The 16,221-nt window shown below is 41.2% G+C and overlaps 1 protein-coding gene across 1 annotated transcript in view; it reads left to right on the forward strand.

The window, feature by feature from the left end:
- PARD3B (par-3 family cell polarity regulator beta) overlaps positions 1-16,221 on the forward strand; it is a 799,946-nt gene that overhangs the window by 161,588 nt on the left and 622,137 nt on the right. The window lies entirely within an intron of this gene.

The following is a 16,221-nucleotide window of genomic DNA, read 5'->3' on the forward strand; positions in this document are numbered from 1 at the left end:
AGCCTGCTGCAGAACCTCATTTTCTGAATGCTATACAGTGTATAGCATTCGGCAAATGAAGGCTGATTGTGTAGCAGGCTCGTCCTTGCTACGAGCAGGTAAGTATGCTGTTACCAGTTGACTTTTTCTCATTGAAATGAATAGACCAGCGTTGATTGGCCAGTTGCCAGTGATTTGGCCAATCAACGCTGGTTCTGCCAGAGGCTCGTCTGAGGAGGCGGAGTCTAACATCGGACTATTCATTCCAATGAGAAAAACTCTTGCCTGCCCGTGGCAAGGACGTGCCTGCTGCAGAATCAGTGTTCATTTGCCGAATGCTATACATATATATAGCATTCGGCAAATAAATATATATACTGTATAGCATTTAGCAAATGAGGTTCTGCAGCAGGCTCGTCGTAACCACGAAACAGTATGCCTATACCCCTGCTAGACATGGCAAACTCTCAAAACCGGAAAGAGATCTTCGACCGGAAATAGGAAGGGCGGGACTTAATCCTTTGTTATTGTTGTCAAAGGGGGACTCATGTATAAGTGGAGGCCCAAAGGAAGTGATCAAACTGAAGAAACAAACTTTCCTGGACTCCTTGTTGTCTTTGGCGCTACTGACTGACTAGCTGATCAGGGACTGCAGAGTCTTGTGCCTGGGCTTTAGCATCACGTAGTGTTGTGATGGATAGAAGCGAGCCTTGTGCACCTGTGTGCTGATACAGCATTAGGAGGAAGAGAGCAGTGAGTAAGCTTTAAGGGTCCAGTCACACAGAGTAAACACGCGCTCAGTTTGGCACAATACACATGAAAAGGATACATGTGTAAAAATAAGATTCCCATTGACTTCAATGACAATTTTTACACGTGTAAAAGAAAAAAAAAAGTCATTGAAGTCAATGGGAGTCTTATTTTTACACGTGCATTGTGCCAAAATAAGCGCGCGTTTACTCCGTGTGAATGGACCCTAAGGGGATTATTGAGGTGAGTACTGCTTTTTTGGTTTCTAACCCATTCATGGCGTGTTTTAAAACTTTTTTCTCTTCCATTTTAATCCTATTACTGCAGATCCCCAGTACCCTCTGCATTTACCTCTAGTGGCCACCAATTAGACACTTGCCCTACTGCAGATAGCTTAGCCACTATAGATTACATATATAGCTTAGTCCCACATAGATAACATTTTATTACTGATATTGGGATACATGTTTGCACTTGTCCTTAGAAGTCTTAAACATCAGTTGATGAATGTCAGAAAGCATCTACTGAACCATGTGAAAGGTTTTATCTATACAGTACACAGGCACATATAAAATACAAGTATAGTAAGAATGCCCACACTTTAAAAGAATGCAGTTTTCTCATATATTTGATGTCTAACAAGATTGATCCGAAGACCTTCTCACATGTGTTATCCGTTAGTTCTGACATATCTGAACAGTACAGTCAGGCCTCATGTAAGTTTATGGAATGCTTCACAATTACACCTGTGATTACAGCGCTGCGGGAAAGCAAATCCTGCCGCTGTGATCTCATGTAAAGAAGATCTATGTTATTCTTTACTAAACTATTTTGATCACTTTGTGATAAACCTAAGTTTGATGTTATTCTTTTGGGGGGCTTAGGAGTGAACGTGATTGCAATCCACAGTCACGGGGGCCCCAATCAATCAGTCCTTTACTCTAAGAATATTACTTGCATATGGTTTTTATCAGGAGGTGCACAGGCAGGGTAAAGGGAGGGGCATGGGGGTTTCAATCACAGCATGTATAAAAAATAATTTTGTAAGTGGCTTGAGGAATTACGTGGCAAGTCCCCACTGTGATACCTTTTATGGCTACATGCTCTTGTTTTAAGATTTGCAGCAGTCTCTGCTTTCATAGATATTGGTTTACAGTGAACATTAAGTCTGGAGGATTCCAGAAATAGTTTTAATGATGAGGGTGATTGGCTGGCTCCTGCCATGCTAGTTATCAGATGATCTCAAAAGCTGTGTACGGTTTGCTCAAATGTAGTGATAGAGGAAAGATAAAGACGTGCCAGTCTTTCCTCCTATTAAATGGTGTTTGGCACAGCTTCATGGAGCCAAATAAAACCTATGGAGGATACAGTAATCCCTACAGAAGAACATTACACAACTGTACGACTTGTACTAAGCCACAATATACTTGTGTGAAGGGACCTTAAACTTGTGTGACAGAAGGAGCTAGTAAATCTGTAACCTAGATACCTATAAAAATCATTTAGCATTAATATTTACAGGAATCTGTTAGCTATTTCATCACTATGGAGCTCGGGTGATGGTCATACAGGTTGCTTAACCATGAAATCCACATCTAGAGCTCGTGCAGGCTAAACAATATTTTATAATTAGCCTGAGGGAGGTAAAAAAAAAAAAAATGACTCGCCTGTTCCTGATACTCCAGTGTCCTTCCAGGGCGCTCTGGTCGGCTGACTTCTTGCTGGCTATGACATCCCAGGCTGAGGCCAGTGGGTGGTCGCTGTGCCCACAGAAAGGTAAGAGTGGGCGTCACAGGTAGTGACATCCACACTTCATTAACATTGATTCAGGAGTAGGGGAAGAAAGCAGTGAGATAGATGTGGGTACTTTGCTTTAAAGGTGTTGGCAAATATTGAGAGACCAATGTTATTCTTTGTATAGTAAAAACTTGTACAATTTTCTAATACACTTTCCGTATCAATTCCTCATGGTTTTCTAGATCTCTGCTTGTTGTCATTCATTCTGAACGGCTAAGGACCAGTTCCTGGTCATGTGATGTACACACAGGTACACAGCTTATTATAGTCACAGCACAGTAATCAGACATCTGCAGGTAACGAGCTGTGACCATGGACTGTACATCAGATGGCCAAGGTCAGAATTTCATCTCCTAGAGGTAATCAGAATGAATGACAGCAAAAAGTATATCTGAAAATTGTATAAGTTTTTATCATACAAACAATAACATTTGACTATCAATATTGGTCTAAAAGTGGCCAATCCCTTAAAGGCTCTGCCTAATGAACACTTGGGATTGCAGCACTGCGGGCTATAAAATGTGTATCTCTTGGTCATGCACCTCCTTATTTACCATCACCCCAGATCTGCTTACACTGCTCTCCCACTCTTTTTTGTAGTACTGTCAAGTGGTGTCTGAGGGGACAATACTGCTGCCTCCATTTAAATAGAAAGAAGGTCATTCCAATAACAAATAAATCACGCCCGAGATAGGAATTACTGCTTTTAGATCCCAACCCCTGGGGTAGGGGGAACTTGCAGGAACAGCTGATCAGTGCTAATCTACATTGTTTCTGTAATTCCCACAGAGGTTAGCGGGAGCTACAGAAACAGTACAGCACAGCTGAGCTACACTTTATCCATAGCTACATGGTTAAAGAAACAGTATAGGGGAGTTACAAAGACTGTTTCGTTACAGTCCTTTGCTGTTTCTATGTGTCCAAACCCCTATCCACAGGAGTAAATACTAGCAGCCCCAATGAAGTGAATGGAGCACCCCCATTCTCCTGATCAATGGGGGTCGCAGCAGTCAGACCCCCAACGACCTGACACTTATTCCCTATCCTATGGGTAAGGGAGACATATCTGTAGTGACACATCCCCTTTATAAGCAGTTATTCTCATCTTAGCAGCAATTTGCAAATGTGGGAGTAATGCTTCAAGGTCATTTACTACTTGTATTACAGGATAGCAGCATGAGGCCATCACCTAAAGTAAAGGGTAAAGATACAGATTTGGTTAAAGTAGCTTAGACAATACTGAAAAACTATTTAAATTAAAAATGTAATGTAATAATTGGAACATACACTATTATTTTCATATATATATATATATATATATATATATAGTCTCCACCACTTTTTTTCAAGAATTGTCAATACTGGTATTACTTTTTATAGTGTGTCCATAATTTAGCATATGTAGTTACAGGCATGTTGTAACCCATTATTAAAGCATTTTCCAGCATCCACAGACATGAGTATATAGTCATTCCTATCTACTCTCCTGGGAATGTATTATGTAAGAGAAATTCTTACTTGTCTGGCCTTTTAGCTGGATGCCTTACATGCCATTAGTTCTCAATGCAACTGGTATACCTCATATGCACAGTATGGAGACAAACCTTTTATTTCTAGCCGGGCAGCATTACTTATTAAAGATGTTCTTACTTTGTTCACTTATTTACTCGCTTTTCTCTTCTCTTTTTTTTTCTCACGCTGACATTTTACAGACCACATTCTTTAAAGACCAGAATAGCCTCTTCAATACTGAGATAAATTATTAATTGCACAATAATTGCCAATAAAAGTAGCATGCATTTTATTTAATTAAACTTTTACAGGGATCTTGCTGGTGCTTTTATTTATATCCTGCGCTACCCTGCAGTGTGGATCCAAACACATTTCAATCCATTATGGTCTTTAGATTTTACTTGCATAGCTGTCTAAATTTTATTTTAGGTAACACTTGAAATACATTAAAACACACAGTCTCACTTTAGCTAGTTTTCACCTTTCCAATGTGCCATTCTAACAACTTTTTATAATTGTGCGGATATAATTCTCCCTTGACTGTGATCTTCTCTGTCCCAGAATGACTGACTGTTTTATATGTTATGCTGTATATGATAGTTTAAAGGGCTTCTCCAGGGAATGTTTCAATGTGGTTTCTATATGTGATAAACCAAAGTTTTTCTGGTCTGGTCCAGACTCAGGTCACGTGGCCTCCATATTACTCTGCCTCCTCCTATCTCCTGTGCGTAATGCTAGTTTCCTGTACTAGGGGGCTGTCAAACTAGATCATTGCCCATAGTAAAGCCATTGCCTATAGTAGAAGTAGCTAGTAGTGAGCACAGAACATGAGAGGGGAGGCAGGGAGACTCTGGGCAGGGGGCTGATTCCAATTATGTGACCTGGTGTCAGAACCAGCCAGTAACCCATTGTTCACCAATGTATTGACATACTCCTAGGAGGGCCCCTGTTAAGTCTGTTGTTTGTTTAATATTTTTTATTTCATTTTTAATATATAATTCTGACATTATATGTTATTAACCCCACCCAAGTACCATTAATAACAATAAATTGTCGCTGTGGGTACATTTACCTGTGCTAAGACGCACTGGACTATAAGACGCACCTAGGTTTTAGAGGAGGAAAATGGGGGAAAAAAATTTTGAAGCAAAAAATTGTAAAATATTTAATATATGGGAGTTGTAGTTTTGCAACAGCTGCAAGGTTTAGCTATTGTGATTTTGACGTTCACCGTACAGGAAAACTATTAGTAGACCGGGCATTTTCGGACACAGGGATACCTAATGTGTATGTGTTTGACATATGATTTTCTACTTTTATATGTATTCTAGGGAAAGGAGGTGATTTAGACCTGCAGTCACTTGATTGCATGTCCCATAGACGGTAATACAACTGTATTGCCGTCAATGGGACATTCTGTATATTACTATTACGGCTGGTCATAGACCCAGCCGCAATACTAATATAGCAGTGACAGCTCCTGCGATATCGCCACGCAGGAGCCGGCCTGCAACTTTACAGGTATGGGGCCGGTGGGGACCGGCCCTGGGGGAGAAGGGGCCGCCAATACAGACCCGACATCCGCTGTACTAGAGAGGCGGATGCCGGCGAGGGATAGACGCCGGCACAGGTGCCGGGGCCTGAGACATCGCTGCGCTCCTCTGCCCTGCATGAAGCCAGCGGCAGGGGGGACGGAGGAGCGGAATAGCATCACTCCTCCCTCTGCTGGCTTCATGCAGGGCAGAGGAGCGTAGCGATGTTTCAGGCCCCAGCACCTGTGCCGGCGTCTATCCCTCGCCGGCATCCGCCTCTCTATTACAGCGGATGCCAGGGGCCACATTCGGACTATAAGACGCACCCTTCTTTTCCCCCCAAATTTTGGGGAAAAAAAGTGCGTCTTATAGTCCGAAAAATACGGTATGCAAATATTTCTGTTTCTGAAAATTTCATTCTCTACATCTAAATTACAATTACCCTCCCTTTAGGCTAAGGCCCACATGGTGTCCCACAGCAAAAAAAAGCGCTACAGATAAAAAAAAAAACAAAACATGGCAGCAACACCTCGCAATTCTTCTCACAACGCTTTGGACAGAAATTTCGCAAAGGTTTCCTATGCAAACGTTCTGCTTCAGTTATATCTATAGGAAAATAGACGGCATTTCCTTAGGTATAATTGACATGCAGCGATTTCCAATACTGCAATGGTTTTGGAAATCGCCGTGTGTCCATAGAGTGTATTTTCCCGCAAAGTAATTTTTTGGACTATAAGACGCACCGCATCGCAGGTTTTAGAGGAGAAAAATAGGGAAAAAAAATTTTCAGGCAAAAAATGGTAAAATATTTAATATATGGGAGTTGTAGTTTTGGAACAGCTGCAAGGCCACATTGACAGGTGACCCTGCAGCTGTACGGGGATGTATAGGGCGTTTTTTTTGTGGGGCCAGGTGTACTTTTTAGATACACCATTTTGGGAAATGTTTATTGCTTAGATCACCTTTTATTTAATTCAGAGGCAAAACAGAGAGAAAAACCCGGCAGTTTAGCACTTTTGATTTTGACGTTCACTGTACATAAAAATATTAGTAGACCGGGCATTTTCAGACACAGGGATACCTAATGTGTATGTTTCACAGTAATGTTATACTTTTATATGTATTCTAGGGAAAGGAGGTGAACTTTTATTTATTTTATTTTTTATTATATTTTTTTTGTGTTGTTTTTTTTTTTTACTATTTTAATATCCCCTGCCTAGGGGGCTTGAACCTGCAATCATTTGATTGCAAGTCCCATAGACGGCAATACAAGTGTATTGCCGTCTATGGGAGATTCTATACATTACTATCGCGGAGGGTCATAGACCAGCCGCGATAGTAATATATATCTATGACAGGCCTGGGAGCCTTCATTAGGCTCCCGGCTGTCATCGGAACAGGTCGGCTCCTGCGGCCTCGCCGTGCAGGAGCCGGCCTGCATCACTAAAGGTATGGGGCCGGTGGGGACCGGCCCCGGGGCTAACTTACCTGCCGGGACCTGCGGAGGAGGAGTGGGTTTGCAGCATGGCCGCGCTACTGCCACGGCTGGTTTTCTTCAGCGGCAGTAGCGCGGCAATCTGCAGGCCCCGGCAGCTAAGACAGTCCCCGGCATCTGCTGTAATAGACCGGCGGATGCCGGGGACTGTCTTAGCTGCCGGGGCCTGCAGTATTGTCACACTCCTGCCGCTGAAGGAAACCAGCGGTGGCAGTAGCGCGGCAATCTGCAGGCCCCGGCAGCTAAGACACTCCCCGGCATCCGCCGGTCTATTACAGCAGATGCCGGGGCTTGCAGATTGCCACGCTACTGCCGCTGAAGAAAACCAGCCGTGGCAGTAGCGCGGCCATGCTGCAAACCCACATTCAGACTATAAGACGCACCCTCATTTTCCTCCGAAATTTGGGGGAAAAAAAGTGTGTCTTATAGTCCGAAAAATACGGTACTACTTTGCTGTGACTAAAATGCCATGTGTTTTTCTGCTGTGTTTATACCACGTGGGGCTCAGGCCTTACCCTGGTTGGAATTTAGATAATGTGTTCAAAAATTCAATACAGCATTGCAACACACTTGATAAACTTTTGACAAACCACAGATCACATCACAACCACTGGGTGGCCAGCTATAGCATAGACATCTTGTGTGGCTGAAATAGTCAGCTTCCTAAAAAAAAAATAAAAAAAAAATAAAAAAAATTAAAACATGGTTTTGACATATATTGGTATATGTTGAGCAAAGGTAGGACATATCTGTATTTACGGAATTTCTGCATGCCCCATTAAGATAAATAGGACGTGCACAGAAATTTCTAATATAAATCAGCCTCTAAAGCAAATTTCCTGAAATTCATCCAAAACAATCCAATCGTATCGGCTGTCAGATTTAATTCAGTCAGAATAAATTTATTTTGAACCAAAAGTCTCCTGATTGTCCACACAAACCTGTTGCCTGCCCGCCCTGCTGTTTGTTACCAATACCCATATATGTTGCGGTCCCAGAGCTAATGAGGTTTTGCTAAGTAAGAACTTGAACTTTTATTAACGCAATCAGGAGACTTTTGGTTCAAAATAGGGGCTAAGAAATTTAAAGGGGCTAACACTCTGCTGGTGCAAGGCTCAACTCACCCAAAGGGCAAAAAACTCTGTTGGTGCAAGGCTGAACTAAGATAAAGGGCCTAAATCTCTGCAGGTAAAAGGCTGAAGTCACCTAAAGGGCCTCAGTGTTAAGGGCCAGAAAAGTGAATTTTGGAAGGCCTTACCACATCTCTCACACACACACACACACACACACACACACACACACACACACACACACACACACACACACACACACACACACACACACACTCTGACAGTTCAGGGTGGGGGCTTTTGGATTTCCCATTGCCTATTCCATCTGTGGTTGTCATGGGCAACGTAATTTAAAGGGGTGCTTGTTAATGTTTCTTTAGTTTAATTTGGGTTTCTGTCCATCCATTTGGGGAAGAAAGAAGGTTTCCAGGTATTTTCCCACTTTGATAGAGGTTTTTTGAGTGTGGAAAGTGTGTAGTTGATAGGCTGTGATGTTGGGGTAAAACTGTGACTTGGGCTTGTTAGATGCCCCCAGACATGCTTCCCCTGCTGTCCCAGTTGCATTCCAGAGGTGTTGGAATCAGTTCCTGGGGTGTGATAGTGGACTTGGTGACCCTCCTGAGTCAAATGGTGGGTTCCTCTGAAACGAAGCATTTTTCCCCATAGACTATAGTAGGGTTCGATATTCGATTGAATAGTCAAATATTGAGCGGCTATTTGAAACGAATATCGAATATTTTACTGTTCGCTCATCTCTAGTGATGAACAAAATCACTATTGATACATGACCCTCCTGTACAATTATTATTTTTTTTTTTTTTTGCAACAATTGTGTTTATTTTAATCTCAGCTTTACTTTATAGAAATACAGTATTTAAACAGATGTAACAATATTTATTACAGGTACTTGTCATAGTTGACAGCAGAAATTGATCTATGAATGGCCTTTATGAGTTAATAAAAGACATAACAAAAGTGGTAATAACCTTTAGATTAAGGTTTCCCTCTGCTGGCCAGGTCTTGCATTTGCAGAAACCATATGAATAGATGGAGTGAACAAAATGTAGCCTCTGTGCTTCAGAAATTCATGGTGTGGCGGCCCTGCGTTACAAAAAGACTACACTCCACAGCAAGTTAAAGGGGTATTCCCATGAATATAATCATATCTATATTTGTAGATAATTAAAAGTTAAGTATTTTTGCAAATATAAGTAGTTAAAAATTCTGCAGAGTTTTAAAAGATTTTGTCGAACTTTCTTAGTGCTGAGAGTCTGTTGTCTTCATCGGTTGCCAATGGATATGACCACAAATGCAGAAACTTTCTATGATCTGGGACTTGTCAGGAACCCAGCCATGATTTTCTTATTGTTGGTGGAATATTGGGCATGGACACTACATGTATCCGACGTTTTCCTGGCCACAATAAGGCAATCATGGTTGATTTTCTGACTTTAGAAAGTTCCTGCATTCATGGTCGTATCCACTGGCGACCGATCAAAAGATAAAAACTTGTGACCACAAGATATTTAGAGAAAATCTTTAAAACTCTGCAAAATGTTTAATTACTTGTATTTGCAAAAAATATAAATATAAAAGGGGCTCTATCATTGGGAAAAGTCATTTAGAAAGGCTATTCCACACTTACCTTTTGTATGTAAATTGCCTCAGCGGTTTTTGAATAAGTCTGTTTTTATTCATATGCTAATTAGACTGGTGCACGAAGCATCGTGCACCCTCTTTGCTACTGTTTCCTATGGGAGTATACAGCACTGGCTGCTGATGCTGATGACTCAGCTTCCTGTTTGCACACACACATAGGAGATAATAGCAGAGACGAGTGCTGCTGGGAACTTCCTGTGCTGGCTGGAAGCTCATTAGCATATGAATAAAAACGGACTTATTCAAAAACCACTGAGGCAATTTATATACTAAAGGTAGGTGTGGAATAGCCTTTCTAATGGCTATGCAAGGATGTGATTAGTTAAAAATGACTTTTCCCTATGATAGAGTCCCTTTAACTTTAAAATATCTCCAAATTTAAAAATAATCATGTTCTTGGGAATACCCCTTTAAGACAAGTTTAAAAAGTATAAAAAAGAAAAAAAGTTGTATTCTGATGCGTGAAACTACAAACTACGAAATATCACATGAGTGTTTTATAAAAATGTTATGGGGGAGTAATGCATATCATTCGCATTTACTCTTAAGAAATAAATACAACATTGATACTGGTAAAAAAACAAACAAACAAAAAACACTTTTATTTTTCTCACTTGTATAGCGCCATAGTCTGCAGCACTTTACAGACATTGTCATTCACTGCTCCTTATAGGGCTCACAGTCTAAATTCCCTACCAGTATGTCTTTGGAGCTTGCCCACATACTGTAATTGTATACACAGGAGTACAGTGAACAAGATTTTGCCCTGGATATAACACAATTGCATTAGTGTTATTATCAATTGTGCCAGTTTTCGAGGCAATGACTACAGGATGATAATATTAAATTATTTACTAAATGCTAAAGTATCATACAGATATTCATTTGCAGTTAGTTTGTTCCCAGAAAACTGTGCATATTATTAAATACATATCGCACAAGGGGAATAAGACATTACACAAAATGTATATTTAATAAAGAGCTGTATAATATTATGATGTTAAATAAGGGCATGCTGAAAACTTGGCACCTGTACGTGTTGTGTCCTATTAGCGTGTGCAGAGATGAAGTTCTGCCGAGCCCCATTTTATAGCAGAACTGGGGCACAGTCAAGAGGTGTCGACTAATATCTTGCATATGAAAAATAGAAAGATAACAAAGAGAAGTTGACGAGAGAGAGAGAATTGTAAAGACTTGTGATTATCTTCCCACGCTGGTAAATTACACCCACCCCCTCATGCTGTGCTTATTTTTCTTATACTTGCTTAATAACGTTGCAAACCATTTTCTACTGACTCTGGCATTGCAATTGGCTATCACAACACAATAACATAAATCTACTAATATGCCACTTTAAGTCCAAATTAAACTAATCTATGTATCCTCCCTGCCACCATGTTTTTGAACATTTTTCTTTTTTTAGACTCCTTATTGATTCAGTATAACAAAGAAAAAGTAAGGAAACCATCTCGGTACAGCTGCTGCTTTTCTCTTTATCTGTTTTCAATAGCTGAAAGCTACCAAATTAAATAGGTGGTTCACCAGTATAGATGCTTCTTCTCTTTATGTGTTGGACTGTGATGTCATTCCTCTCTGACCCCCTTGAAATTACGGGTCGTCTCTGTGCGGTAACTTTGCCTATTCTTGCAGGAACAAAACACGATCAGAATCAAGCTGCCTTAACATTGAAGGGTAGCTTTATCTAGGGCACATCTGACAGCATTTACTGGTATTTTTATTCCTTTCTTATATTCTTTAAAGAGAACCTGTCACCAAATAAAAAATGCTAAATGACTTGCCTCAATTGATTGATTGCCGTTACTTTTTTTCTATTTTTTTTTAGGGTTTCTCCAAATGCTCAAAATATACAGCCTCGGGAAAGTTATATGTAAACTACAGAACAAAAGGTTCCCACCTATTTGGTAACCAAGAGCTAACTTACATATGACTTTCCAGGGACCATACCAGGGAATGGTTGGACTGATTTAAATAAACAAATGCAAATTGTTCAGGAGCACAGTGGCAATAAATGATATACATGTAGCATTTTTTATTTTCCGATAGGCCCTATGTAAGGTAAAATTGTTAAGCAATCATTTTTCCACTGTGATAATTCATTATTTTATTTAATGGGAGTCTGTCACCAGGGTGAAGCTTATTATAGCATCACTAGATCAGGCTCATCTTTTTTTCCCCACGACAATTTGTGCCTCATTTGCAGAGATATTCACTTATTTCAGAATATGCAGATGACCAGTCTGGAGCACTATTCCAAACTGCCATGCCCCACACCGCTGTAGCATGCCCTCCTTCCTGCTTTACTTTTTTGAGTGACACGACCAGGTGAGATCTCATTTTAGCCCTCTTTGCCCATGATGGCTAAGACCCCACGTGGTGTCCCGCAACAAAAAAGCGTTGCAGGGAAAACCGGGGCGGCAACACATCACCGCTCTTCCTGCAGTGCTTTAGACAGAAAGTTTGCAGAGGTTTCTATGATAAATCTCCCCCACTGAGAGTATTAACAAATTAAACATATGTCTGGAATAGCCTTTAAAAGGGGTTTTTCCATCTCACTGTTTCAGCAGTCTGCCTGCAGTCTCTTCTTCTCACTTTCTGTATTTCTCCCACCCTCCCAGCTTGCTCAGTGGGACACTGAGGTATCAAAATACTTGGGCAGATCAGATAATATGCACAGGGATTCAGTGTTATCTGTGTGTTTACATGGAGAGCTAATAGACTGGGCTTTATCAGCAAAGTGCAATTCGCTGAACTGATTGTCCTGCCGGCAGAGCAGTGAGTGAGTGACGTCACTTGTCCTATCTCACAGGTCCATGGTTATGGATCGCTGTGTAAACAATGGGAGGAATAAGTTCTCATAGCAGAAAAACAAAGCAGCATTTCTAAAGCAATGTATTTAGGAAAAGTCTTCAATTTACATAGGCTACCAGTATAGAGAGGATCCTTGAGATGGGACAACCCCTTTAAGCAATAAAATAAAGAAAAATATTGATGTATTTGGTCCACAATGAATCATCTTAAAGGGATCCTATCATTCAAACGCATTTTTTTTTATGACTAACACGTCTGAATAGCCTTAAAGGCTATTCATCTCCTACCTCCATCTTCGTTAGCAACGGCCTCTTCATCTTCTTCTTACGGCGCACAGTGGCTCAAAATTCAACGCATGCGCAAGTCGGCTCTACGCTCTGTACTCCATAGAACTACAGGAATGTACTGCATCTGCTCACACAAGTGGCCACAAAAAAATAGTCGCCCACATGTGAAGCCAACTTGCGCATACGTTGAATTTTGAGCCACCGTGCGCCGGAAAAAGAAGATGAAGAGGCCGTTGCTGATGAGGCTGGAGGCGGCGCTGCAGAGAGTTCTCTCGCAGCATTGGGGCCACCCCCAGTGCTGTTTGAGTGCTGAGGCCTGCCCCCAGTGCTGCGAGAGAACTCATTTGCATACTGACAAAACCCGGGATTTTGAGCGAACGGCGGTGCGGGGAAGACAACGAAAGGTAGGAGAAGAATAGCCTTTCTTAAATGCGTTTGAATGATAGGATCCCTTTAAATGTAACCCCCACTGTTAACCTGCCAGACTATAGTAGGCTTACCAGGGAGGTTGAACACTGTAATCTTGGGTACAGAAACTATCTCACCAATCCATATGTGAGTGAAATCCTGTCAAGCAGTCGATAAATAAAAAAAAAACAAAAAAAAAAAAAAACTTTATTTGCAAAATATTCACTTTGAATAACCTACCTGAGGAAGGAGGTGGGTGGAGTCTGAGGAGACTGCAATGGCAGAGCTGTGAGGAGGAGATGGATAAAAAGAATCCTCTATTTTATGTGGGAGCAGATTTGGAGAGACTGCTTCATTATATATGAGGGGAAAGAGAAAAGACCCCTCCATTTCACCTGAAGCAGAGTGAGAGGGAGAAGAACAAGAGTAAGGCAGACAGTATCATCTGAGGTACAGTGAGAAAGCAGCCACCATTTTACCTCAGGTAACCCCACAGACAGAGCCTCCTCCATTTTGTTTTTGAGATATTTAATATTAAGTCACAGAAATTCCCCCTCATGGATGATAAGACTAACCTGGTCTGACCAGAGGTAATATACATGAGTCCCCCTGCGAACTTCCGGTTGGCACATGCGCAATGGAAGGGCGGCAAGAAGACTTCCTGTTCCTTAGTGAATTAACCAGGGCTGGGTATGTACTTCAGGGTATGGTCCTCGGGTTACGACGAGCCTGCTGCAGAACCTCATTTTCTGAATGCTATACAGTGTATAGCATTCGGCAAATGAAGGCTGATTGTGTAGCAGGCTCGTCCTTGCTACGAGCAGGTAAGTATGCTGTTACCAGTTGACTTTTTCTCATTGAAATGAATAGACCAGCGTTGATTGGCCAGTTGCCAGTGATTTGGCCAATCAACGCTGGTTCTGCCAGAGGCTCGTCTGAGGAGGCGGAGTCTAACATCGGACTATTCATTCCAATGAGAAAAACTCTTGCCTGCCCGTGGCAAGGACGTGCCTGCTGCAGAATCAGTGTTCATTTGCCGAATGCTATACATATATATAGCATTCGGCAAATAAATATATATACTGTATAGCATTTAGCAAATGAGGTTCTGCAGCAGGCTCGTCGTAACCACGAAACAGTATGCCTATACCCCTGCTAGACATGGCAAACTCTCAAAACCGGAAAGAGATCTTCGACCGGAAATAGGAAGGGCGGGACTTAATCCTTTGTTATTGTTGTCAAAGGGGGACTCATGTATAACAGTGAACTAAGTATCTGAGAGAAGTTACTGCTGGACACCTGCATTATCCTTTCTGTGCGGAGAACCTCCAGAGCTTTACTATCAGTTTATTTCACAACATTGAGGAGGACATTACAGCTGGTAAATCCTGCTAAGACTAAGACCTCCTCTTAAGAGGACATTTTCCCCCCTCGCTCCTGAACTCAGGTTTTTTTGTTTTTTTTTCCTAAAAAACCCTCCTGGCCAGAGATGGGGCCTGTGACAAGGGTTTGGTTGTTTATCTTGTACTGCCATTCTGAGAGCAAATCTCACAGTGTGAATGGGTGCCTGTGTTTGAGCTGAAGCCTCTAAACTTTGAATTTAGCAAATTGTTTCTTGCATAACTAGTCTCATATCGTTTAGCATTGCCCCTATAGAGTCTAAACATATACAAGGGCTAAACCTGTAACAAGACTATATACTGACTGCTTACCGTATGCCAAAGCTCATAGACATCCCTCATAGGGCCTTGATGTTTAGCATGGTAATATTGTCAGCCAATTAATAGTGTACACCATAAGCGCTGCACACTTTCTCATTGTTTATTGCAGTATTATAGGCATTGCATCTTTGATTCTATTTATTAATACACATCTTAAGAAAAGGTTAAATCTTCTAGGTGTGGTTTGTTTTTTGACTTACTACGGTCATTCATAGAAGTGAAGTTACAGGTAGGCTATAGGGGTTCTCCTAAATTGACCCCTGTTGGAGGAGTCTAACCAACACCGTGTTCACAAGCTTGGTGAAGATTTGGGTTTGAGGCACTGTGTGATCAAGTTGGTGAAGAGGTCACTACTGTAACCATTCCTGTAATCCTTACTGTCCCCCAGCGGACTTCCTCAGAGGCGGTGTTGGTGTTACATAAGCCATTCCCCTTTCCCGTTAGCTATGCACCTTGTTGATGAGGTGATAATAGCATCTAAATGAATGAATAAATGTCATGTATGGCAATAAATGTTTTGGGTTTTCTCTGACTGATAAGGATCCAACCTAAATAGTTGACAGCCATTGTCAGACAGATGCAGAGAAACTCCTCAAATTCATGAAAAGGTAAATCTGAAACAAACTATGCATCTAATTAATTATACAATATTGATAATTGTATAATATAAATTAAAATAATTTTATATTGAAGTTGGAGTGAGTAACTTTTTTGACTCTGGCTCCACCCCACACCAACTTCAACACTACAGCCGTGAGCCATGACTATGAACTGGAATGACAGCAGGAGGTGCACAGAGGTGAACCTCTGCACAGACACATCATCTGATATATTCTGCACTTACAGGGGAAATTGCTCTTCACATCCCAAGCCTAGGGGGGCAAACAGTGTTGACACAAACTATCAGAAGACATTTGCATGACTTTGAGCTGCCCCCATTTGCTGATCAGTTGCTTCTGTATGGGATACAGATTTGACCACCCAAGTGAGAAACACACAAGGGAAGATTATCTTATTAATAAGATAATTAAATTATTAGCAATTGCCTCACAAACTGGTCTTGTTTTCTTTTAGCTCCAAAAAGCGCCACATTTCTAAATTAACATGATGTGTTACACTTAAAATTCACAAACATATCCAATAGCACGTTTGCTTCCTCTGTTATTCGCTGTCCACCTTTTC

This window comes from Leptodactylus fuscus, chromosome 8 (assembly GCF_031893055.1).
Source record: "Leptodactylus fuscus isolate aLepFus1 chromosome 8, aLepFus1.hap2, whole genome shotgun sequence".
Taxonomy (NCBI): Eukaryota; Metazoa; Chordata; class Amphibia; order Anura; family Leptodactylidae; genus Leptodactylus; species Leptodactylus fuscus.